Source organism: Myripristis murdjan, chromosome 22, assembly GCF_902150065.1.
Source record: "Myripristis murdjan chromosome 22, fMyrMur1.1, whole genome shotgun sequence".
In the NCBI taxonomy this organism is placed as follows: domain Eukaryota; kingdom Metazoa; phylum Chordata; class Actinopteri; order Holocentriformes; family Holocentridae; genus Myripristis; species Myripristis murdjan.
In genome coordinates, this window is record NC_044001.1 from 6,177,798 (window position 1) to 6,198,528 (window position 20,731).

General features: G+C 43.8%; 1 protein-coding gene across 1 annotated transcript in view; it reads right to left on the reverse strand.

Moving 5' to 3' along the window:
• The window catches only part of gfra4a (GDNF family receptor alpha 4a), a 169,753-nt gene that overhangs the window by 114,290 nt on the left and 34,732 nt on the right, over nt 1–20,731 (reverse strand). The window lies entirely within an intron of this gene.

A 20,731-nucleotide genomic window follows, 5' to 3' on the forward strand; every position in this document is an offset into this window, starting at 1 on the left:
GATGTACATGGTCCATCCACATAATTACAGGGAACAGCTAACTTGCTGACGATGCTACCACTGTTTTTTTTTTTTTTTTTTTTTTTTTTTTTTTTTATGCCTGCTAGCATTACTTCGTTGACAGTGGAGTTTGACCGATACAGGTTTTTGAAAGCTGCTTCTGACACTGATACACTTAGACTGAGTTTGCTGGAGGCTGATATTTTGTGCAGATATTCAACGTCTTCTGCCATTTCCATGCCAAGTATTCCGCGTTTACGCCAGAATTTTTAACTTAAAGCATCTGAAACAGCATTGAGGACATTAATAATGCTTATTAGACGCCAAAACACTAGATTGCTTTGAAGACAAGCAAGCAGCTGCAGCAAAGTAATACAATTCACTTTAACCCTATGAAGCCATTTGTATCATATATGATACACGTTATCAAATAACACATTCCGTTTTCAGTTTAATCAATACTTGACCAAAATACTGTTGTATACCTTTGGACCTTTGTATACCATTGGCACTTCAAGTACTGTCATATATGATACAACAGAAAAACCGTATTTAATAACATATTTTTTGATTTTTATTTATTTATTTATTTATTTATTTTACATTTTATTATAGGACTAAATAAAGGGTTCAATTTCAAAAAAAAGAATATGGAATTTTCTGCCAATTTTTTCATAGTTCAGGCTTTATAGGGTTCACTAAATGGTCACTTTTAGCTTACAGGGATTGGCATTTTAATACAATCTGGATTTTAAAAAAAAGTAATTACTGAAACATAGAACTTCGGAATGAAATGAATGAACATAATTGAGAAATAAGCTCTAACTGCAGGCTTTACAGGCAGTTTTTATGCCATATCGTAGGTGGGTGATAGAACTGGCTGATACCTCATCTAGTCAAAGGCTCATATGTGCATGATATATCAGTCTATCCCTGTCTGACGACACTAATTCTTCACATTTTACAGCCTGTTGACAAAGTATACATCCAAACATGCAATAGAGACTAATAAAAATGCAAAATAGACGTAGAGATTTGTTTTAGTGGCCCTCCCCCTCAGCCGCTCCGCTCCGCCTGTGTCTTTTACTCCATCAGCGCTGACAGAACAGCCTGAATGAGACTCTATAGAAAATGTGCCACGTTTTCAAACACTTGAGTCCGGCGTTAAAGCACATCAGTCACACCCCGTGATTTATCGACTAAAGCTCCCGCTCGGCATTCACGTCAGGAGTCTGGCTGCGGCCCTCGCATCCCAGAGGGCCGCACTGCAGCAGGATATCCTGGCCCCGAGCAAGAACCTGGAGGCACTATGGCTGCAGGACGGACGCTCGCTCACTCCCCCCCCCCCCGCATGTCTCTCATGAATCGCTCCGTTTCTTATTCGCTCGCTCGCTCACTCACTCTCTCTCTCACTTATTTGATCATTCGCTCACTCCTTCATCGGTTCACCTGCTCACTCGGTCGCTGGAGATCTTACTCGCTCTCTCACCCGCTGACTAACTCGCTCGCTCTCTCACTCGCTTGTGCTCTCTTACTGATTTGTTCGCTCACTCCCTGACTGATTCACCCACTCACTCGTTCACTCTCCAACTAATGAACCTGCTAATCACTTGATTTTTCACTCGCTTGCATGTTTCTTCATCCAGTCACTGGCTAACTTGATCACTGATTCACTCACTCACTCTGTTAATAACTGGCTTAGTCGCTCAGCCCCTTATTGACTCACTTGCAAACTAACTCCCTCCCTCTCTCACTTACTCAATAATTCACTCAATCGCTTGCATTTTAATTCACTAACTCACTAATTCATTCATTCTTTCACTCACTCTGCAATTCATTGGCACGCTCAGTCTCTAATTTGCTCACTCACTCATCACCGGCTTGCTCTCTCACTCACACACTTGCTGACTCACTTGCTTACTAATTCACTCAGTCACTTTCATGCAGTGCTATATATCGATATTATATCAATACTAGATATCGTCTTGGATTTTGGATATTGTGATCTGGCACGAGTGTTGTCTTTTGCTGCTTTTAAAGGCAGCATTACAGTAAAATAATGCAATTTTCTGAACTTATTAGACTTTTGTAGCTGTTCTATTATCAGCCTTCACCCACTTACTTACTATAAAGCCATTACTGATGATTATTTATCAAAAATCTCATTGTGCAAATCATTTGTGAAAGAACCAGTAGTCATCCAAATAATATTGTCACAATATTGAGGTATTTAGTTAAAAATGATTGATTTTGTCCATATTGCCCGGCTCTAACTAACACTCTAACTCATTCATTCATTTGCTCTCTGATTCATTCACTCTCTCGTTCCCTCACTCTGTCTCTTTCTCTGCCTGTCGCAGCCTCTAAAGGAAATCAATACCTCTCTGTCTGCATGCACGCTGCGAACACAACCCGATGAATACAGTAACAACACATTATTATATTGTGCATTTAACACCAGAGTCCCAGCTTGTGCAGCACACACTGTGACAGCTCCAGAGGAGATTTACCGCAGCATTTGTACAAAGTTGCATTTGCAGCGCTGTAATCTGGTAACTACATGACACACACCCCGTCCCCGGTATGAACTTCATGGGGATTTTGTGCGAGAAAATATCAATACACTTGAGTATCGCAGTGTTTTGTTTTGATTTACTGAATTCATTCTCAAGCACTAGTGGTAGTAGTAGTAGTTTTATTTATTATTACTATGGCTATTCATAGTAGTATTTCTAAGGAAGCAGGATAGATTTGTAGATCATTTGTGCAGGGAGAAGGGCTGGGATTATATAAGTTTGGACTTCTCCCCACTCCTTTTTGAACAAACTTTTCATTGTCTGTTGTTGTTTTTTTTCTCTTTTTCTCTTTTTTTTGTTCCAAATAAAACTTTCAAATCAAATCAAATCGAACCAAAAACACTGTACTGTATTGGTTTGTAATCAACAGTTTACATGCAAAGACCCACGGCAGGCTGTGGTTCATTTTGTGTTGTGTTTAAAGCCCTGAACTCTGTAAGCAGTGTTGTAATTTGTCTTCAGCCTTTTGACTTTTCCACTCCAATGTAACATCATAAACTAAGCACATACTGGTTTTGCAAAAAATTAGATTTCTCAAAAAAAAATCACAATTCATCACCTTGCCTACAGTACCATAATATATTGCAATACATTGAATCATAACCCCTTTATTGTCATACATCTCCTATCGCCACATTCTTGCTAATACACAGCCTGATTATAAAGGGATGCATCAGTACCAATAATGGTATCAGTATTGTGTCGATAATAGACAAAAATGGAGTATTCACAATTAAAATTTTTACAAAAAGGGTAATATCTGACATCAAAAGCCACAAATAATGTTTCAGAGGACTTTCTGCCTTTTTGGCACAGCCTGGATTTCTGTTATGGTGGGAAAAAGAAAAACTTTATCATTTATTTTGTCCAGTGACCCCAAAATTATGGGCCAGCCTGCACCGTTCAGCGATGGCAATGGATCAGAGCGGCGCGATCGATCAATACTTAAAGTTTTGTAATTGCTATCGAGCAAAGCGAGTCCCTGCGTTTAGCCCTTCATGGGGTTAAACTCTTCACGGCAAGGACACTGGACACACTGCCTGTCTGTCAGGTCTTCATTTCACATAGATCAGTTATTATATTTTCTAATCATGCTCTCTGCTAATGTGGCTGCCTGGAGCGATCCAGAGGGACGCGGCTCGGTGTTCAGTATGCAGCCCCACAGTGACGGGGAGGGGTTTACGGGCGGGGAGGATGAGGTGGAAACAGCGTGGACAGAAGGCCAGGTCAAATGTGTGTGTTCTCCAGTGGGTTTGCTCCTGCTTCTCCCATGGGGGTACACTTTAATTTGTGGCGGTGAATAATGCAGCCTGGCCCCTTGTTCTGCCGGAGGTCTGTAGATGGGCCCGGCCTTGAGATAGGCTGCACAGGTATTTGCATTCAAAGTGCTGCCGGCCTTCTGTACGTGACCAGACGCGCAGGAGGAGGATAAGAATGACAAAGACATGAAAACTGAAAATGTCCCTCAGTGGCCTCTAAGTGTTATCTTGTGTGTAACCAGCTGGTTACAAAAAAAAAAAAAAAATCACCTCATCAACTCAATTTAAAAGGAGAAGGACAAAATGCCTTTGAGGCAGAATCACATTTTAGAACATATTTCCATCTGTGGCATCTGCAAACACGAGCTCACAAAAAAAAAGTAAATAAATAAAAAAAAAAAAAATCATGCTCATCCTTGCCTATCGTTTGTTAAAGATGTGATTAACTGCTGCAGCTCGTGTCACTGCCATGAATACACAGCTGAACCCGCGAGTTTGGTCATTAATTCATGCCGGGATGCACATAAGTGACAGGTGGAAAAAAGTGAATTTCAAATTTTGCCGTTGTTGGCTGGATTTGGAGGGGGTCAGTCTCATATTGTGATCTGAATTCTGTACAGCCTCGAGGCAATACAGCCATAATGAGCACAGTGTGTAAGCAATATGTTTTGTGAAGAGATGAGGCAACAGGGTGAAGGAATAAATATGCATATACAGGTTTAAAGATAACCGATGGGAAATCATTGTGATATTACTCAACTGCAAGGCATCATGTATTACGCAATGACTGTGCAGTGAATGAATGCGGTGTGTGTGTGTGTGTGTGTGTGTGTGCGGAGTCGTTATGCACACGCACCGCGCCGTCCCGATGCGCTCCGTGTAAAGTCGTGCTATCTCTGTGTCAGGTTTGCCAATATTTACCCGTGTTACTATGTGCCTTGTCACTAGCTACGTTGACATGCACGCCATGATGTGACTATTACCACAGAGACAGCGCGATTAAGCGGTTTACACAATTCTACCATGTGACACCGCTCTGACGGTGGCATTTTCCGTGTGGCATGCGATTAAAGTGAGTATCGTCCTCATGAGGTGAGCGAGCCGCCCCGACGGAGCAACACGCGCCCCCGGCAACGCAATCTGATCAACAAACGTGATATGTGAGGTGTGTTAAATGCTGTAACTAGTCTCTATTAGCGCTGCTGAAATTGGAGTACGCAACATACTGTCGTTGTCGGGTGACAATGCAATGACATCAGCATCTGCTTCTCGGAAAAAAAAAAAAACAGCTTTTTTTGCAGCTTGATTTTGTCCTCGAGAGCAAAAGAGGTCCGAGGATTTTCTCAACCTGCAGCTTTAACTTCTTCAACTCGCCGGTGTCCTCGGCCAACATATCGTCCTTTGGATATAACAGGTTCATTGAAGCTAGAGTGAAGTGGGTGGATCCTATGAAACAAGACGACCTAAGGAATCCACTGATACCAAGCATGTCATACTAGGTTGTTGACAAGGTGGATAAACATTGCTTTAAGTGGAGGTTAAATTTTGGCGAGGGAAATATTGGTATGACCATTTTCAAAAGGGTCCCTTGACCTCTGACATCAAACCATGCAGTTTTTTTTGCATGCAGTCCAAATGTGTTCTCTTGGCCTGTTGTAAAATGGTGTGTTTGTGCAGACTGGGGCCTAAACAGTCTTGGAGTTGCATCAATTGGCTTTGACCGGGACAGGGGCGCCGTATATGGGGGAAAAGTTAGGACAATTCCAAGGTCCCTTGCCTGACAGGGGCCCCCAAAAATAGGTAAAAACTAATATAAAATTATTAAACCATCATCAAGTAAATATATATGTATTTTTTTTCATGGGGCCCAAAATTCCTGCCGGTGCCCCTGGACTGGGAAGCTGAGACTCTTATGGATTCAATGAGCCACATTTGATTCATGTGTGATGATGTTAGCCCCCATAGTGGCTTTTCAAACTGGACGTCGCTGTGTAAAATGACCTATCGTGACCTCTAGGATAATCCCAGCCTCATGAAACTTTACATCCACAGACTAGAGAGAGAGGCCATTCAGAAACAGTATGACTTTCTTAGGTATATTAACAGTTAGGATGAATTTCTGGGCATTTTCCAAAGCAAAAAAATGCTCACCATCCAATCCCATTTTCTGTGGTGTTCCTTGAGATCTTGGCATCCTAATGTGGTACTTTGAAGGGATTCTAGCCATTTTTTTATTAATTGCTGCATGGTCAAAACTGGTCAAATTTTGCATCAAATCTGTGTAACAAATGGTAACATGGTATCAGCTCAGAAATTGCTGCAATAACTTATGAGACCTAAATATGCCAAGGAATGGAAATCACATTCTTGGATCATAATGCTCTAACCCTCATACACTATAAATAAATAAATAAATGAATAAGTGCCGGAAAAACACAATGTTTATTACAGATTTATGACTAGAAAAAGTTGGCACACAGTGCTGAGCTGCATCACAAAATTTAATTTATTCCCCACCCCCCCTAAAATAAGTGTGAAAAATGGGGGCGGAGTGGAAGAGGTTAACTGAAAACATGAAAATCACCAAATTTGGAGTTTGGTTAAATTTTGTTTCCGTGATTATGCAAGCTCTGCCTGTGTAGTCGAGCTAACATAATCGGAGTGTGCTGCTTTCAAGGTCCTGCCTTACGTGCATCACTGCCTCACAAAACAGAGGTATTTTTTTTGTACTAATATCCTCATATAAAAAAAAAAAAAAAATCCTCTCTTTGCTGCAAATTCCAACACGGCACTTATTGCACTTGACCCCCCCCCAAAAACACACACAAAAAACAAAACCCTGATTCTGATTGAAGCCCAAATCTGCTCTCATATCATCGATCCTTATCTAATCTTTGGAATCTCATTGAATTGGCAGGTGCAAGCGACACCTGGCTCTCGGTGACAGCCAGGAACAGTGAGGTAAGGAATCGGACCGCGGGAGCCCTGGAGGGAGGCAGAGAGAGCGCTTTATCTCAGGAGATTACTGAAGGCAGCCGTGCCCTCTCTCCTCGGCTCCCGGGGCATCCTCGCTTTGATCCTAACTCCCTCTGAATGGTAATCACCTGGGAAAAGGTCCCAATTATCTCCCCGAAACTCTCAGAGGTACAGTGTCCCTCTTGCACTCGCACGGCATTGGATTAAACATAGATATGCAGGGACAGACACACACACACAGACAAGCATACATAATAGTGTTGGCATGGACCCCCCAAACACACACACACACATTATATTTGTGAGTATCTTCCATTGTCTACATTCATTCCCTATACCCTAGACCTAATCTTAAAGGTCCAGTGCAGTGAGAATTGCTTGTCTCAATTTCATGGTATAATTCGACAAAGGACTTGTTAATGTAGAGTTATTCAAATTATTTTAACTGTCAGCATTGTGGAAATTTAATTAACGCCCTTTGAAAAACTCTCCTCTGGTTGTCAACAGACTCCAACAGATTTAGAAATCCAATGCGCTCCTTCTTGCGAACGCTGTCACATGCAGCTAAACTTTAGCTAAGTACTGAAACGAAGCAGATGGCACAATTACACGGAAGGTTTCTGCAAAACCTGGAAAAAAAAAGAAAAGAAAAAAAGATGCTCGTTGTGTTAGAAATTCATTTTTCCTGACATGAAATCATCGCGCTGGATCTTTAACACTTGACATTTGCTCTAATCAAAACCCAATCCCAATTCTAAGATTAATTTGATGTGGTTTGTTGCATTGCCATCGTTATTCACAGGTTATTTTACCTTTTCTTTCCCTTACTATTGCTGTTTTTCTGCTGTATTACTTTTGCCGTCCGTTTGTTAAGTATTTTTGCAACTTCTGTTGTTAAAAGTGCGATATGAATCAGATTTATTGGGTTTTTGAAAGGCTGACGCTGATATTAAGAGAGCATGGCGGCCAGTATATGTATATTTTTTTTCCATCTGTTAAAATACAACAATTTAATAACAAATGAGACACAAAATTCCTCAATTTAAATGAACGTTCATTTAACACTCTAAATAATTATCTACAGGTTATCGAAAAAAAGACATATATCAATGAAGAGTCACAAAAAAATTTAGTGCACTTAACAACAGCATGTATCAGCAGATAAGGGGGAGCGCTAACATCCACAGCAGCCAGATATCAACCTGATTGATCATAGTGTCAATGAATCCATCTATCTCTAATTATCACTATTATTAACACCGTTATCATTCAGCCATAACTACATCCAAAAAAATCCAAGTCTTTACCCTAAACCAGCCCCTTGCAGAGGATCAATAATATGATCTCACTTCACGTCTTCACTCATAAGGCTCTCATAAGGATGGCAAGACAAGTAAACACACACATGCACATACACATATACACACATAGACACACACACAGATAAATACAGGCTCATACACACGGCGAACACATATGGTGACCTGACCTCGAACCCATTAAATTTAACATCTTAGCAAGTGGGATGCACACCCAGACAACCAAGCAGGCACTTAGTACACATGAACTGTGTCCTCTCGCTTTGCAGAGTGCCTTGAACCGGACCACTGAGCCATGCCGTGATTACCCTGAAAGCATGAAGACAACATGCATAAGTACTCAGCGGGTCGCCGCCAAGCATCTTCCGCCTTGACTAACCAGGAAATTATATGTTGTTTTCAAATGCAGGTATCACTTCTCATCAAAGCGCCGCGGCTGAAAGGCGACGCGCCGCCGCGTTAACGGGTCCGCGGTACGGGTCGGCGGCCCCGTCGATGCCGGCGGGCGGGAAAAGGAGGGCGACGAGGCGGCCCGCGGCGTGAGGAAATAGACCGACAGAGCGAAACCCGGAGGGACGAAGACACTAGGTGGTAATCAGGATCTAATTTTACGCAGGAGGTCCGGAGATGGCATCGGTGATAGCGAAGCGGAGAATGGATGATTGAGATAAAAGACCGCGCCTTGCCTTTGAGGGCTGGCTTATTATGACTGGGCAGCAGATCAGACGAGCGAGAGAAAGTGAAACGGATGGACGGAGAGATGGGTAGATAAATGGGCACGGCGGGTAGGTGTATGGACACTAGATGGATGGTGTGTGGGCACGGATGTATCTGGGCGGTCGCACTTTACATAACAGAGGCTTTTCACCGCAGGATCTCAGGAGCAGATAAAAATACAATTCCGACGGGCAGGGGGATGTGTGATCGGCCGGGTGTTTCGCCGCCGATAAACTGCTTCCCTGACAAAACATTACAAATCTCAACACAGCCGAAGGCCTCGAGAAAAATATTCACCGAGTTCCGCCGCTCCGCCGCCTGGTTTCCTGTTCATCGGGGACGAGGCTTTTCCCTGAGTCACTCCTCATAATGTGATTTTCGCCCTTGAAAATGTAATCACACCCTTAAAATAAGGCTCGCGATGCGCTAATCCCCTCCAGTGTGCCTAAGTGCTGTGGTGAGATTAAAAAAAAAACAGCACTGAATCACTCATCCTTTTTACATGACCATGCTAATTGTCCTTGCTCCTCCAACAATATCATGATAATCCCAAATATTACGGCTGTTACTTTCCGGACAAACGGCGAAGCTGGAGTCCATCATGAGCTTCACCTAATAATAAAGTTGATAAGAAACGCGCCCTCAGCCTGACCTCAGCCTCACTGGAGACCTTTGGCCTGACCCAGACTTTAACCAGAGATGGAAAAAAAAAAAAAACCCACCTCATTAAAGTCATCATCAACTTTCCAAGTTTACTTTATTTTACTTTACCCTCCAGAATTAGCTCGGCAACGAGAGACTTTTTTTTTTTTTCTGGGTGGATTAAATATAGCATATCACGCAGACAGTTTTAAAATGTGATGGATCCACGAAAGCAAACCTGCCCATGTGCTTAAACAGTGCCTACTTTGGAGGTTAAAACATATTTCAGTGATTTATGAGGGCAATAAGACTGTATTTATTGTGTACATCATATATTAAACCGCGCCTGTGTCCTGCAGCAAACTTGTGTGTGTGTGCCTCCAAATAATCAGTAACATCAAATGGCTGACTTTACCATTGACAGGGCATGTTTATTTGATGATTTGCAATGCATTATCGATGGCCTGGCTTCGTCCCAGGGTCATAAAACATTCTCTGCATACTGCTGACACCGCCAGCAGCCGATAGCATTAAAAGTTAATGGCAAAATTGGATATACGGTATTGGGTTTCTGCGGGACACCAACACGGTGTTTATGTCTACTGTTCTCCAGCGTGTTATCTCACTTCTCTCTAAGGCACCTCCAGTAAAGAATGCCAGGGGTTCACAAATTCCCCCGACAGAAATGCTTTACACCGGCGGTTTTTTTCAGGACTCAGAGCCCTGCAGCTTTGCCCTCTAGCCGCCTAATCAAGGACTATTTTACACCAGGGACACCAGGTGAATGCAATTAACTCCAATTAACTACCTGGTGGGAGAATTAAAAAAAAAAAAAAAAAATGAGCGGTATTGTGGATCCCGAGGTTTTTGGTAATGCCTTCGACTGCGGAGCAAAAACCGAACGATTGCTTTATTCTTCTCTCATGTTACATCCTTTTTATTTTCTCTACCCACTCAGAAACCCAGGTATTATCATCATCAATTCAGAATTTCTCACTTGTAATTATGATTTCCGGAGGTGGGTGGCGTTTTTTTTTATGCACTATTAACTTGTAAACATGCACTTGAAGGCGCCATGAGAACCACAGCATTTTAGCCATTTTACACCCACGTTTGAGTTTTTGGAAGTTTCACATAAGCAGATATAGATGCAGCAGTTATGCACCAGTACCACTGCAATGACTATTTTCTTGTTTTTTTTTTTTCTTTTCTTTTCTTTTCTTCTGCGAAACATGTTCCTAAATAATCCTACAAGCAACGGCAACCATGCATTGCTGTGATGTGATTACCATGTTTATCAGCGCAGCTCCCGCTCGCTGATTGCCATCTAAATCAAGCAGTTAAATTGTCAGCGAGTCAAATCTTAAGATCTTTTTTTTTTTTTTTCATATTTTTGTTAGATCACCAATGTTCTGTAATCAGATTAGCGCAATCCTATTCCATGTTATCTCTCACTTCCCGCCCCTTTACTGGTGGAGATGCAGTGTGCAGATATGCTTCAGAGGAAAACAGGTATGAGACTTCGACTTAGATTTCAAGGGTCTAAAATATTTTCTGCACGCGACTGACAAAAGAAAGTGGCAATTATATCACAAGGCGACAGAAAAACTGGATACATAGGGGACATGTTGCAATCAAATCACTGTATATGTATATGTATATGTAGATGTATACGTGATTGTTCCAGTGTCATAACTTATAAAAAATCTGTAAAATCTGTAAACAGGTTAAATTTTTTATTATTTATTGTAGCTGTAAAGCACTATAACTTTAACACATTGTCACCACTACTATGCTGCAGTCATCCCATTTACCATCTTTACTGCCGACCCCTGCCGCTGGAGTTGCAATTGCGGCTGAAGTGCCTGAGGGTCTGAGATGAACAGGTACGAGAGTTAGACGGCTATCGCAGGTATAATGGACTGCAGCTTTGGCGGGGAGCTTCTGCAAGACGCTGGCTGGCGCAGAAGGCGGTTTCCCCGGAGGAGGAGGAGGAGGAGGAGGAGGAGGAGTCAGGCGGCACGCTGTGGATAGCTAGAAGCGCTGGCCTTGTTAGCTGTACCTGATGCCTCAGCTCTTCCATCGCAATTTCCCCTCCCCTCAGCTCCGCTCACTTCGCCTCCGATTACACAAGGGGGATAGGAGGCCTTGGATTCTTACTTACACACGCATGATCACAAATACAAATAAAATATTCATGAAAACAAAAGGAATGCTCATATGCCGACGTATACATGCCCGGTGCATACAGAAAAGTTCATAAGTTACGTATTTATATTCATGCATGCATCAAGAGCACACATGCACATCCACATGCATGGATACTGCATGCGTGTGCATTTGTATTCATAACGCTGCACCATTCGTACATGCATGTGTGCGCAAGTGACAGGTGCACACACATGCACGTGCACACACACCCGCGCACTCTTAAATATTGTTTTCCAATCTCACGCGTCTCTCGCTGTGCTCTGGAGGGAGGCTGGATGCTCTTTTGTTTCGATTACACTATTGATTTTAAGGACGTGCTGCATCGCCCTGGGGAGCCACGCTGTCGCCGTCCCCTGTTCTTTACTCGGTATCTCCGGACTGAGCAGATACACACGGCTTCAGAGCACTGGGTCACTTCTGCTCGGCTTCTCCTGGGCTAAAAGCAGTTCGCGCGCCAAAGGAGGGCACCCCGCCAACGCGCACCTGCCCCTCCGAAACCCCCCCCCCCGGACGACAAGGCTGGCACCGATCACGTTCCTCAACGCATCATTAGCAAATGGACTGACCTTTACATCAAAATATAAACAACAACTTATTCAGGTCAAGTCCTCTTAAAGGCGTCTGCCCTGTGCCGAATTAAAAGCAGTGACAGGATGATGGATAATCCACATACGGGGGCTGGCCTGGACTCAGTTCGCTAACCAGTTCTCTTCGCCTCGGGGTAGGGCTAGACTGCCGGCACAGCAATGCCCTAATTCTGCAGGAAACAGTTGCAGTCAGGGAGGAAGGGGAGGGAAGAGATGAAATAAAGGGGAGCCCTGGATATGAGCGACTTGATAACAGTGGGGGCTGGGAGAAGGGGAGATTAATGCCACGAGGAGGAACAGTGGGCTCCAGGTTTTACAGAGATTTACCACACCAGTCGAGCACCTGAGCCCCTCAAACAGCCCCAAATGAGCCCCTCTAATTGGACTGATTTGGCTGACCACTGCAGCCTCTGCCGGCGAGCTGCCCTGGAGGAATGAGAAGAAGGGGAGAAAGGAAGGCGAAGGCGAAGGAGGAGGAGGAGGAAGAAAAGAGGATGATGAGGAGGAGAGCACCGGGGGGAGGGCTGCAGGAGGAGGAGATGTTGTCTGGCTACAGATGAGCTCTGGTTACGAGAGCCGTTAGCCACTCCGTTAAACTGCTCCCTTATCGCAACGCCAGGAAATGGATCGCTTAACTCCTCTGTTTTAATCGGATTTCGCAGGAAGAAATCATTAGATGAGAAATATGTGCCAAGTATGCAGTGCCTTATCCTTAAGTCGCAACTTGACATGGAGCTGATCTAGAAAAGTGCTATTTGCCCGCTTTAAGAAGCTGTTGAGAGGCACTGACGCTTGCATCCGCCCACGAAATAGTAAAAATGAAAGCCGCATACACAGGAACAGAAAAATATGATTTGTAACTCCATGGCACAGCTCTAATACTCTCACGGCTTTCTGAACAATAAACATGGAATCTGTTTTTTTTCCTCCTGTTTAGCAAATGTGAAAAGATGAGATCTCAGTGGCAAAGAGTTAAATGTTATATTTTCTGCGGCTGTGCAAATATAGACTACGGGTGAGAAATCTTGTATTCAGTTACCCAATAATTTTGTTCAGTCAATGACTGCTGGGCCCCGTGGGCTGAATGTCTGGGATATGACAGAAAAGTGCCAATTCTCCGATATAAAGCGGCATTGGCAGAACCTGCAACTTGCATCCAGGCACTGAACAGCACCGTCATGTATGGGGTAAACATTTTGTTCGCATTGTGCTCAGTTCTCTGTCCGTTTTGTTGAATCATTCATGGCAGGCAGAATGTTTGAAGTGACATTTTTCCTTGAGGTTGCTGATGAACCAAATCTAAGCCCGCTTTGTATTTTTGTTGATGATGCAAGCCATGTAGACTGTTTTTTGCTGTCTCTGCTGTCAACAGACTATAAAATGATAAGAATTAATAGCTTTGTAAAGCTGACAGGCATAAGTAGATACTGATGGCAGTGCTATTCAGGATAACTGTGGCTCACGAGTACCTGCATGGGCCATGTGGATCTACAAAAACCCACTATTACCAAGCCTGTAACCCACACCCAGCAGGCAGGGAACTGCAAAACACCGGCCTCCACAGTATTCAGATTACAAGTGATAAAGCTACGGGAAGTAAGACACATAGTCCTGTGTGATGAGCATGCAAGGCCGGTGGCCAAGTGGCAAAGTGCTGTCCTGTAAACCAAGGGTCATGGGTTCAAACCCCATGCACGCCTGGAGTGCACAGTTTAAATCAAGCTACAAATCAAAGATGAACTGACATAATTTAGAGGCAACCAATCAAAATATTGTTTTCTATCCCTTTTTTAGTGATGATTCCTCTATAACAGTTTCATGCTTATTTTTACTGCATCCCCAAAACAGCATCAGGTCAGGGATATTATGGATTGGCCCCGGCTGCTGCAGCATGTGCTGCCGCTGCACATCCCGGCTGTCAACGTGATAACTCTAATCTTCTAATATAATTTGCTGATTTTGGTGACTCCATGACCTCTCCTCTGGTGCCATGCACCATCAGGACAAACTTCCAATTTGTGACTGCAATCATTTTAGCCAACAGCAAGAGGATGTTATATGCTTTACACTGTGGGCTAGATGAAGAGGACTGGATAGTCTCATTACTGGTGGAGGTTAATACAGTCTTCTCATTGCTGTGAAGCTGCAAGGTATGCAAAGAACAAATCGTGTAGGATTTTTTTAAACCATATTTGCTCAAACCCCACCAGTTTTGGGATAAAGAGGCAATTCTTAAGAGCCAATCTTGTGTTTTTTTTTTTTTCATATAAAGAAAATAATTTTCTGACAAGGCATAAATAAAGATGGCCTGATTTACAGCATCTTTTAGATCAACATTTAGCGTAATCGTAGAGTAGTATAAAAAAAAAAAAAAGAAAACAGAAGAAATAAAAAGTAAAACTAAAACTAAAAATAGAAATAAGCTGACTTCTTTAGCCCGACTCTTTTGGGTTACAGGCAACTTGGCAAATTGGCTTATCAGCTTTTTTCTTTTTCTTTTTTTGTTCATTCTCGCTATCGTCACTCGCCTCTCTCGCTCCCACGTCACCTTCGCTGCTCACCCTGACTATCACCACATCGCCACCTGCTGTTTTGAGCGCATAATGACATGTAACTGTCCAGCCCTCGAATATAGGACAACCTTACTTTTCCGGATAAAAATACCATCTTATTTTTGGGGCTGGCACTGGGAACACAGATGCAGGCACTCTCCTGTAATCTGTACATACCGCCGGTGTTTAGTCTCTAACTAGCAGCTGCTGATACATTTTGTATTTTTGTGAGCCTGTCACACAGATTGTACACACATTTTTAGACTTTTGCTGTCTCACATGTCAACACACCATCCGGCGAAATGATTAGAGCTCACTGACGGGCTTAAGAAGAAGAGACTGGAGGCAATGCGCACGAGTGCCAGGACGGGGGCCATGTGTCTCGGCACCAAAAAAAAAAAAAAAAAAAAAAAAAAAAAAATCAACTCGCTGAGCCGGAACTTCCACCCAGCAGCCAGTAAACCACAAAGCGCTGTCTTGTATTCGGTTAGTGGGCCATTTTGTTGAGGCTCCGGCTGGCGGTCGGTCGGGGCCGCGCGGCTGGCGAGTGACAGGCTGGTGACAAGGCCTTCATCACCAACACGGGCCCGGGAAGAGCGAGCGGGCGGGCGAGCGGCGGCACGTCCCGGCCCGCTCAGTGTGTCGGCGTGTGTTGCGCAGCCCAGATCTGTCCCGGCCGTCTCACTGCTTCTCAGCTGTGACTGGGTAGCGGATCGAGAGCCAGACATGATAAATATTCCATCTGCTGAGAGGCCGCTTCCCTCCCCTGCTCCCCTGCAGAATGAGCCATGAAAAGACCAGCCTGTCTGCTGTCGGTGTGTGCATGGGCATGTGTGTGTGTGTGTGTGAGTGTGTGTGCGTGATCCTCAGGGCCTTGTCGCTCTCTCTGTCTTTAAGTTTGTCAATCCATCTTGCCTGTCTCCTCTTCTGGGCGCCGTCTCTCCCCCCTCTGCAAGCCTGCGAGCATCCCTCCACCTGTCTGTCTGCGCGTCTAACTCTCCATCTCGCTGCCTCCGTCTGTCTGTTTGCCTGTCAATAATCGGCCCTCCCTCTGCCTATGAGGCTATCTCCCCATTTATTTTCATCTTTCTGCCCCGGGGGGATATCAGCCTGCCCACAGTAGATGCCTGTCTGCCTTTACTACACGCGTGTATCTCATATATCTGTCCTGCCTCATTGATATGGAAATGTGAATAACTCATACGATATCTCGCTCTCTACCTTCCCTCTCTCTGCTTCCTTCCTTTTCCTCACCAGGTCTGGTAAATAAAAAATGTGCCTGGCTCCAATTTCTTCAGCCTCTCCTCTCTTACTTCTGTACTACACAGGAATATTTCAGGGACTTTGGAGTATTTATTACATCTATATTCTCAGCGCCGTCGCCATGACCGGCGCGGTCCTCCGCTTTTTCGGTCGCTTGTCATGTTGTCGATCTAGGAACTTAAGCTTATTTGACTGAGGCACTCACCGCAGGTAAGTCTGGATGAGAGTGTCAGCTAAATGTCTAAAATATGAATGTAAATCCCTGGCAGGGAGTCTTTGATGTGTCCTCTGCACGACGTCCTACTGTCTGTCTGCCTGTGGGTTTACCTGTTCGCCTCCATAGCCTGTCTATCCAATGTCCAGTGTCCTCCTCATTGCATTGTCTTATCCGTTCACCATCTTCGCCGTGGCTGCCTGCACGCCATGTCTGCCTCTGGTTAATGTGTGGCATATTTTTGGAAGAGGGCCCAGGCAGCCGGCAGTGAAGTCGGCGGGGGAACTAAAAGGCTAAAAGAGGGTTTCTCCACAAGACGCGGCTGCACCTCGCGCGCACGCACACCCTCATCTTATCTTTTTCGGAGTAGGCAGATGAAGCGGGATATGCGGCAGCCCAGGGACACCGTATTCCTCAGAGTTTATGCCTCTGGGCGGGTGACCTTCAGTGCTCTCACTGTAAATCCTTACATTCATCTGGTGCGCGCGCTATCTCAATGTGACAGAGAGCCCGGGCTTTGATAGTGAGTTCTATTCAAAGTTTAATGATTTTCAGGGCTCAGGCTCTCTCCTCAGATGGAGCTGTGGCCCTAACCTGTCCTCACACTCTCGATCTTGATGTACCGGGGGCTCAAGGAGGAAATGTACCACAAAAAAAGGCACTTGGGAGGGGCGGGGGGGGGGGGGGGGGGGGGGGGGATCTGACTCACTGAGCTGCAGAGGGACTAACGTTGATTCAGTAACACTGGCTGAGCAGATTAGGAGTTTCCAAAATCTCTCCGCTTAACTAGGTTTCACTGGAACAGTTCTGTAACAAAATGAGATATCTGTCATTTGAAAAATGTGACGCCAGCTGTTTTCAAAGGGGCAATAAATAATATTTTTAACTGCCTGGTAGTACAAAAATGTCCACTATGTATCTGCAGGGAGTTGATAAGGGTGGGTGTTGATGCTGAGAAGCTGCATCAACACAAGTCCTAATGATCGCTGACAGCTGTCAATAAAGATCATAAATGACTTTATGCCCCTTTAAAGGACAGAGTTGGCATTTTTCTACCTTAATAACGTATATGTATATATATATATAAAACAGCCTCCACCTGCAACTAAATAATCAGCATCAGAATGAAAAATATTTTATTGATCCCCAAGGGGAACTTGGTTAAGAAGAATGGCATCCTCTTGTATTGATTTTGTATATCTTGTATTGTATTGCAAGTTTCCTGCTTATATGAGGGTGAAAAAAGAGTTAAAAGGCATCCAAAATGGGAACAGCAGGATACCTAGTAGGTGACACGGGGCCTTGTTTGGTTAAACGGCAACACTTTCACAGAGTGGATCATGCAAATTTCAGAGATACCGGACAACATCGGTCCATTTTTTTTTTTTTTTTCCCCCAAAATGGATACATGTCATTTGAGAATAAGCCACTTTACTTGAACCTGAAAATCTTCTTACAGCTTTCCAGGCTCTGGCGAACGAGGTTTTTAGGTAAATGGATTTTTTTTGTACTCCAGGAAGACTACACATCTGATGCTACACATCAGCATGCAAAGAGTGGCTTGTTCACTTCCAGCAGCGGGAGAGCGATTGTTTAATGCACTCGACGCCACTGGGAGGTCTGGTGGCTTAGATTGCCTCCGCGTCACTTACAAGACAACAAAAGGTTTTTTCTAACAAGAGCGCGTCATTAATTATTCAGAAACGACAAATAAGTACTCTTTGGTGCTGATCACCCACCCACCCTCCGCAAAAGACAACAGGGAGATGTCATTAAACTTTAAATTTACAGTGACGTTGTCTCATTGTGCCGTGCGGATCGGTGGGAGGCTTTGATCATATCAGCGTTTGTTTCCGTCCGAGTGTCTGTTAACTCCCATTAAAGTCAGAAACAAGGAATCCTCCCGGCTCCGAGGGAAAGAGAGGAGGGAAATGGACTTCCATCTCCGCAACGCCGGCCCCTGTCAGCTGCGTAACAATGAAGTAACTAAAAGCACCATCACAATCTAATTCAGCTCAGCACAAAGACTCATCACGGCCTCAGCGTCTCAAGAGTTGCCTTCGAAAGATTGCATATCCATTTTGGGAAAAAAAAAAAAAAAAAAAAGTCTTTAGAGCCTGAAATCTGTCAGTCTCTCTTTGAAAAGCACTCCATCTTAAAAAGCATAAGCATTCTGGGACTTTATGATGACTTCGCTTTGACACCATTTGCTTTACTTTCAAAGTATTGCGAGAGAAGAGGCGTTGGTTGTTCTAGGCGTCAACTGTTTTGGTGCTGTACAACACCGACGCATTGGGCTGATATGAAGTTACAGTATTTCTCAATCGCTAAAACACTAAACCCTACTGTCTGAACCAAATGCTCCATTGCCTGAACCCACTGATTGAATCAGTCACTCTTTTGGCAAAACAAGCACATTTCACCTGTTTAGACACAACTTGCCAACACATTTTCATTGTGATGCACCTGTGTTGCATAATGGTGAGCGCTGGTGGCAAAAGTCAAACACAAGTAAAGCACTGGTGTCACTGGTTGAACACAACAACTCAAAACTGATCACACTTGTGGCGAATGATGTGAGGGAACATATATAAGCCAGTTCAGAGAGCACTGCTTTGTGAGGCCCTACAATGGATAGAAATCTGAGAGGAGGAGTTTGTGTGAGAGGAGGTCGAGGTGGTCGAGGTGGTCGAGGTGGTCAGTGAAGACAAAGAACAGTAATATCTGATGAAATCAGAGCTACTGTGATTGACCATGTTCTTGTCCATGGTATGAGCATGAGGGAGGCCGGACAAAGGGTACAACCAAACATCAGTAGATTCACTGTGTCCACCATAATCCAAAGATTTAGAGAAGAGAACAGGTAATTACCGTTATTGACATTATAGTATGTAAATGTTGACAGCAATTACTGTATGACTATACTATATACTGTACCACAGTAAACTGTAAGTAAATATATGTTTCAGTACATCACTGTGCCAATGTACTGTAGTATTGTAATGGAGGGTTAGGCTAACTGTTCGTAGGCCTAGTATTCCATGTATATTTTTGTACTTTATTTTTACGTAGGCTTACTGTATACAAGTGCTAAATGCACAAGATTTCTGTTTTTTGTACTTTTTTTTTTTACTATGTACAAGTGCTAAATGCACAGGTTTTTTGTTTTGCAACATGCATTTAGCCTACAGTGAACAATAAACATTTATTTCTGAGCATTGTGCTTTCTATTTTTCTATGTAGTGTTTAGTGACTGCTCAGTAGTGTTTTTAATTTTGATTGACTCGGGGCACAATTTGACAACACAGTTCAGTTTTGAGCACAGATTGAACTGTTTTGAGGTGAAAGTTTGGTTTTGCAAGAGGAGTCTGAGGTTTTGTGAACGTAGCTTGAAAATTGGGTTTTGTGCTCACAGTTTAGAGAAAAGGAGAGCAACTTTCGAGAAATGTGTCTTAGCAATCGAGAAAAACTGTAATGCAATGCCAAATTTTGGTCCCGAGTTCATCAAAATGTTAAGCGTATAAAACACAGTACACAAGCTGCATCGGATTATTTGCCATAGAAACTTACTGCAAATTCAGAGATTGACTAAACAAATTATGGGATTAAAATTTGGGAGAAATTAACCTGCAGGAAACCAGTGTGAGGGCAGCGTGAGAATCTGAAGTCTCCCGGGAAAATTGGGAAGGTTGGACAGCGGAAAGCACGATGCCGAGCGAGTTGCAGCGGTTTGATGCAAGGCGCGTCCATCTTGGGAGATTTTGTCAGACGTAACAACAGCAACTACTGCTGCACGCGGTCCCGTCAGTCGGACTGATTTAACACCACATCAGCTGATTATGAAAACCAACAGGGGAGAGAGAGAGAGAGACGCTTCGTGTTTTGCAGTTAGCCTCCAGACAGACGCACATGGTAAACAAACAATAATAATAATAATAATGATGATAAAAAAGCACTGAATTAACGTCGCACCGCATCCAGTCACAGCCCATTTCTGCTCATTCAAACGAAGACAATTTGTTGCCCTAAAAATAGACCCAACCGCCCCATTAGCGTGTCACGGTGTATTCGGAAATTACATGGGAATCACTGAATATTTGGCATGATTTAAAGATGGAGTAACAAAATATGAGTTACAAGTGGAAAAATATGGTGTTGGACTTCAAAAACCCACACACACTTAGATGTTGGGGACATGAAGGAACAGTCTTCCAACATGACGGCCGGCACACGGGGTGATTTTTCCAGGACATTTTTTTTTTGCGTGGTAAACAGAGCCGCGGCTGCGAGGCGAGCGGCGAGCCGTGCCGCAGAGCATCGCATCGCACCGCATCGCGTGTGTTTTCTTAGCAAAGAGTAAGCAGGAAGAGGGCGGAAGACTTCAAAGCGGGTTTCCGTGCCACCAGAGTATTCCA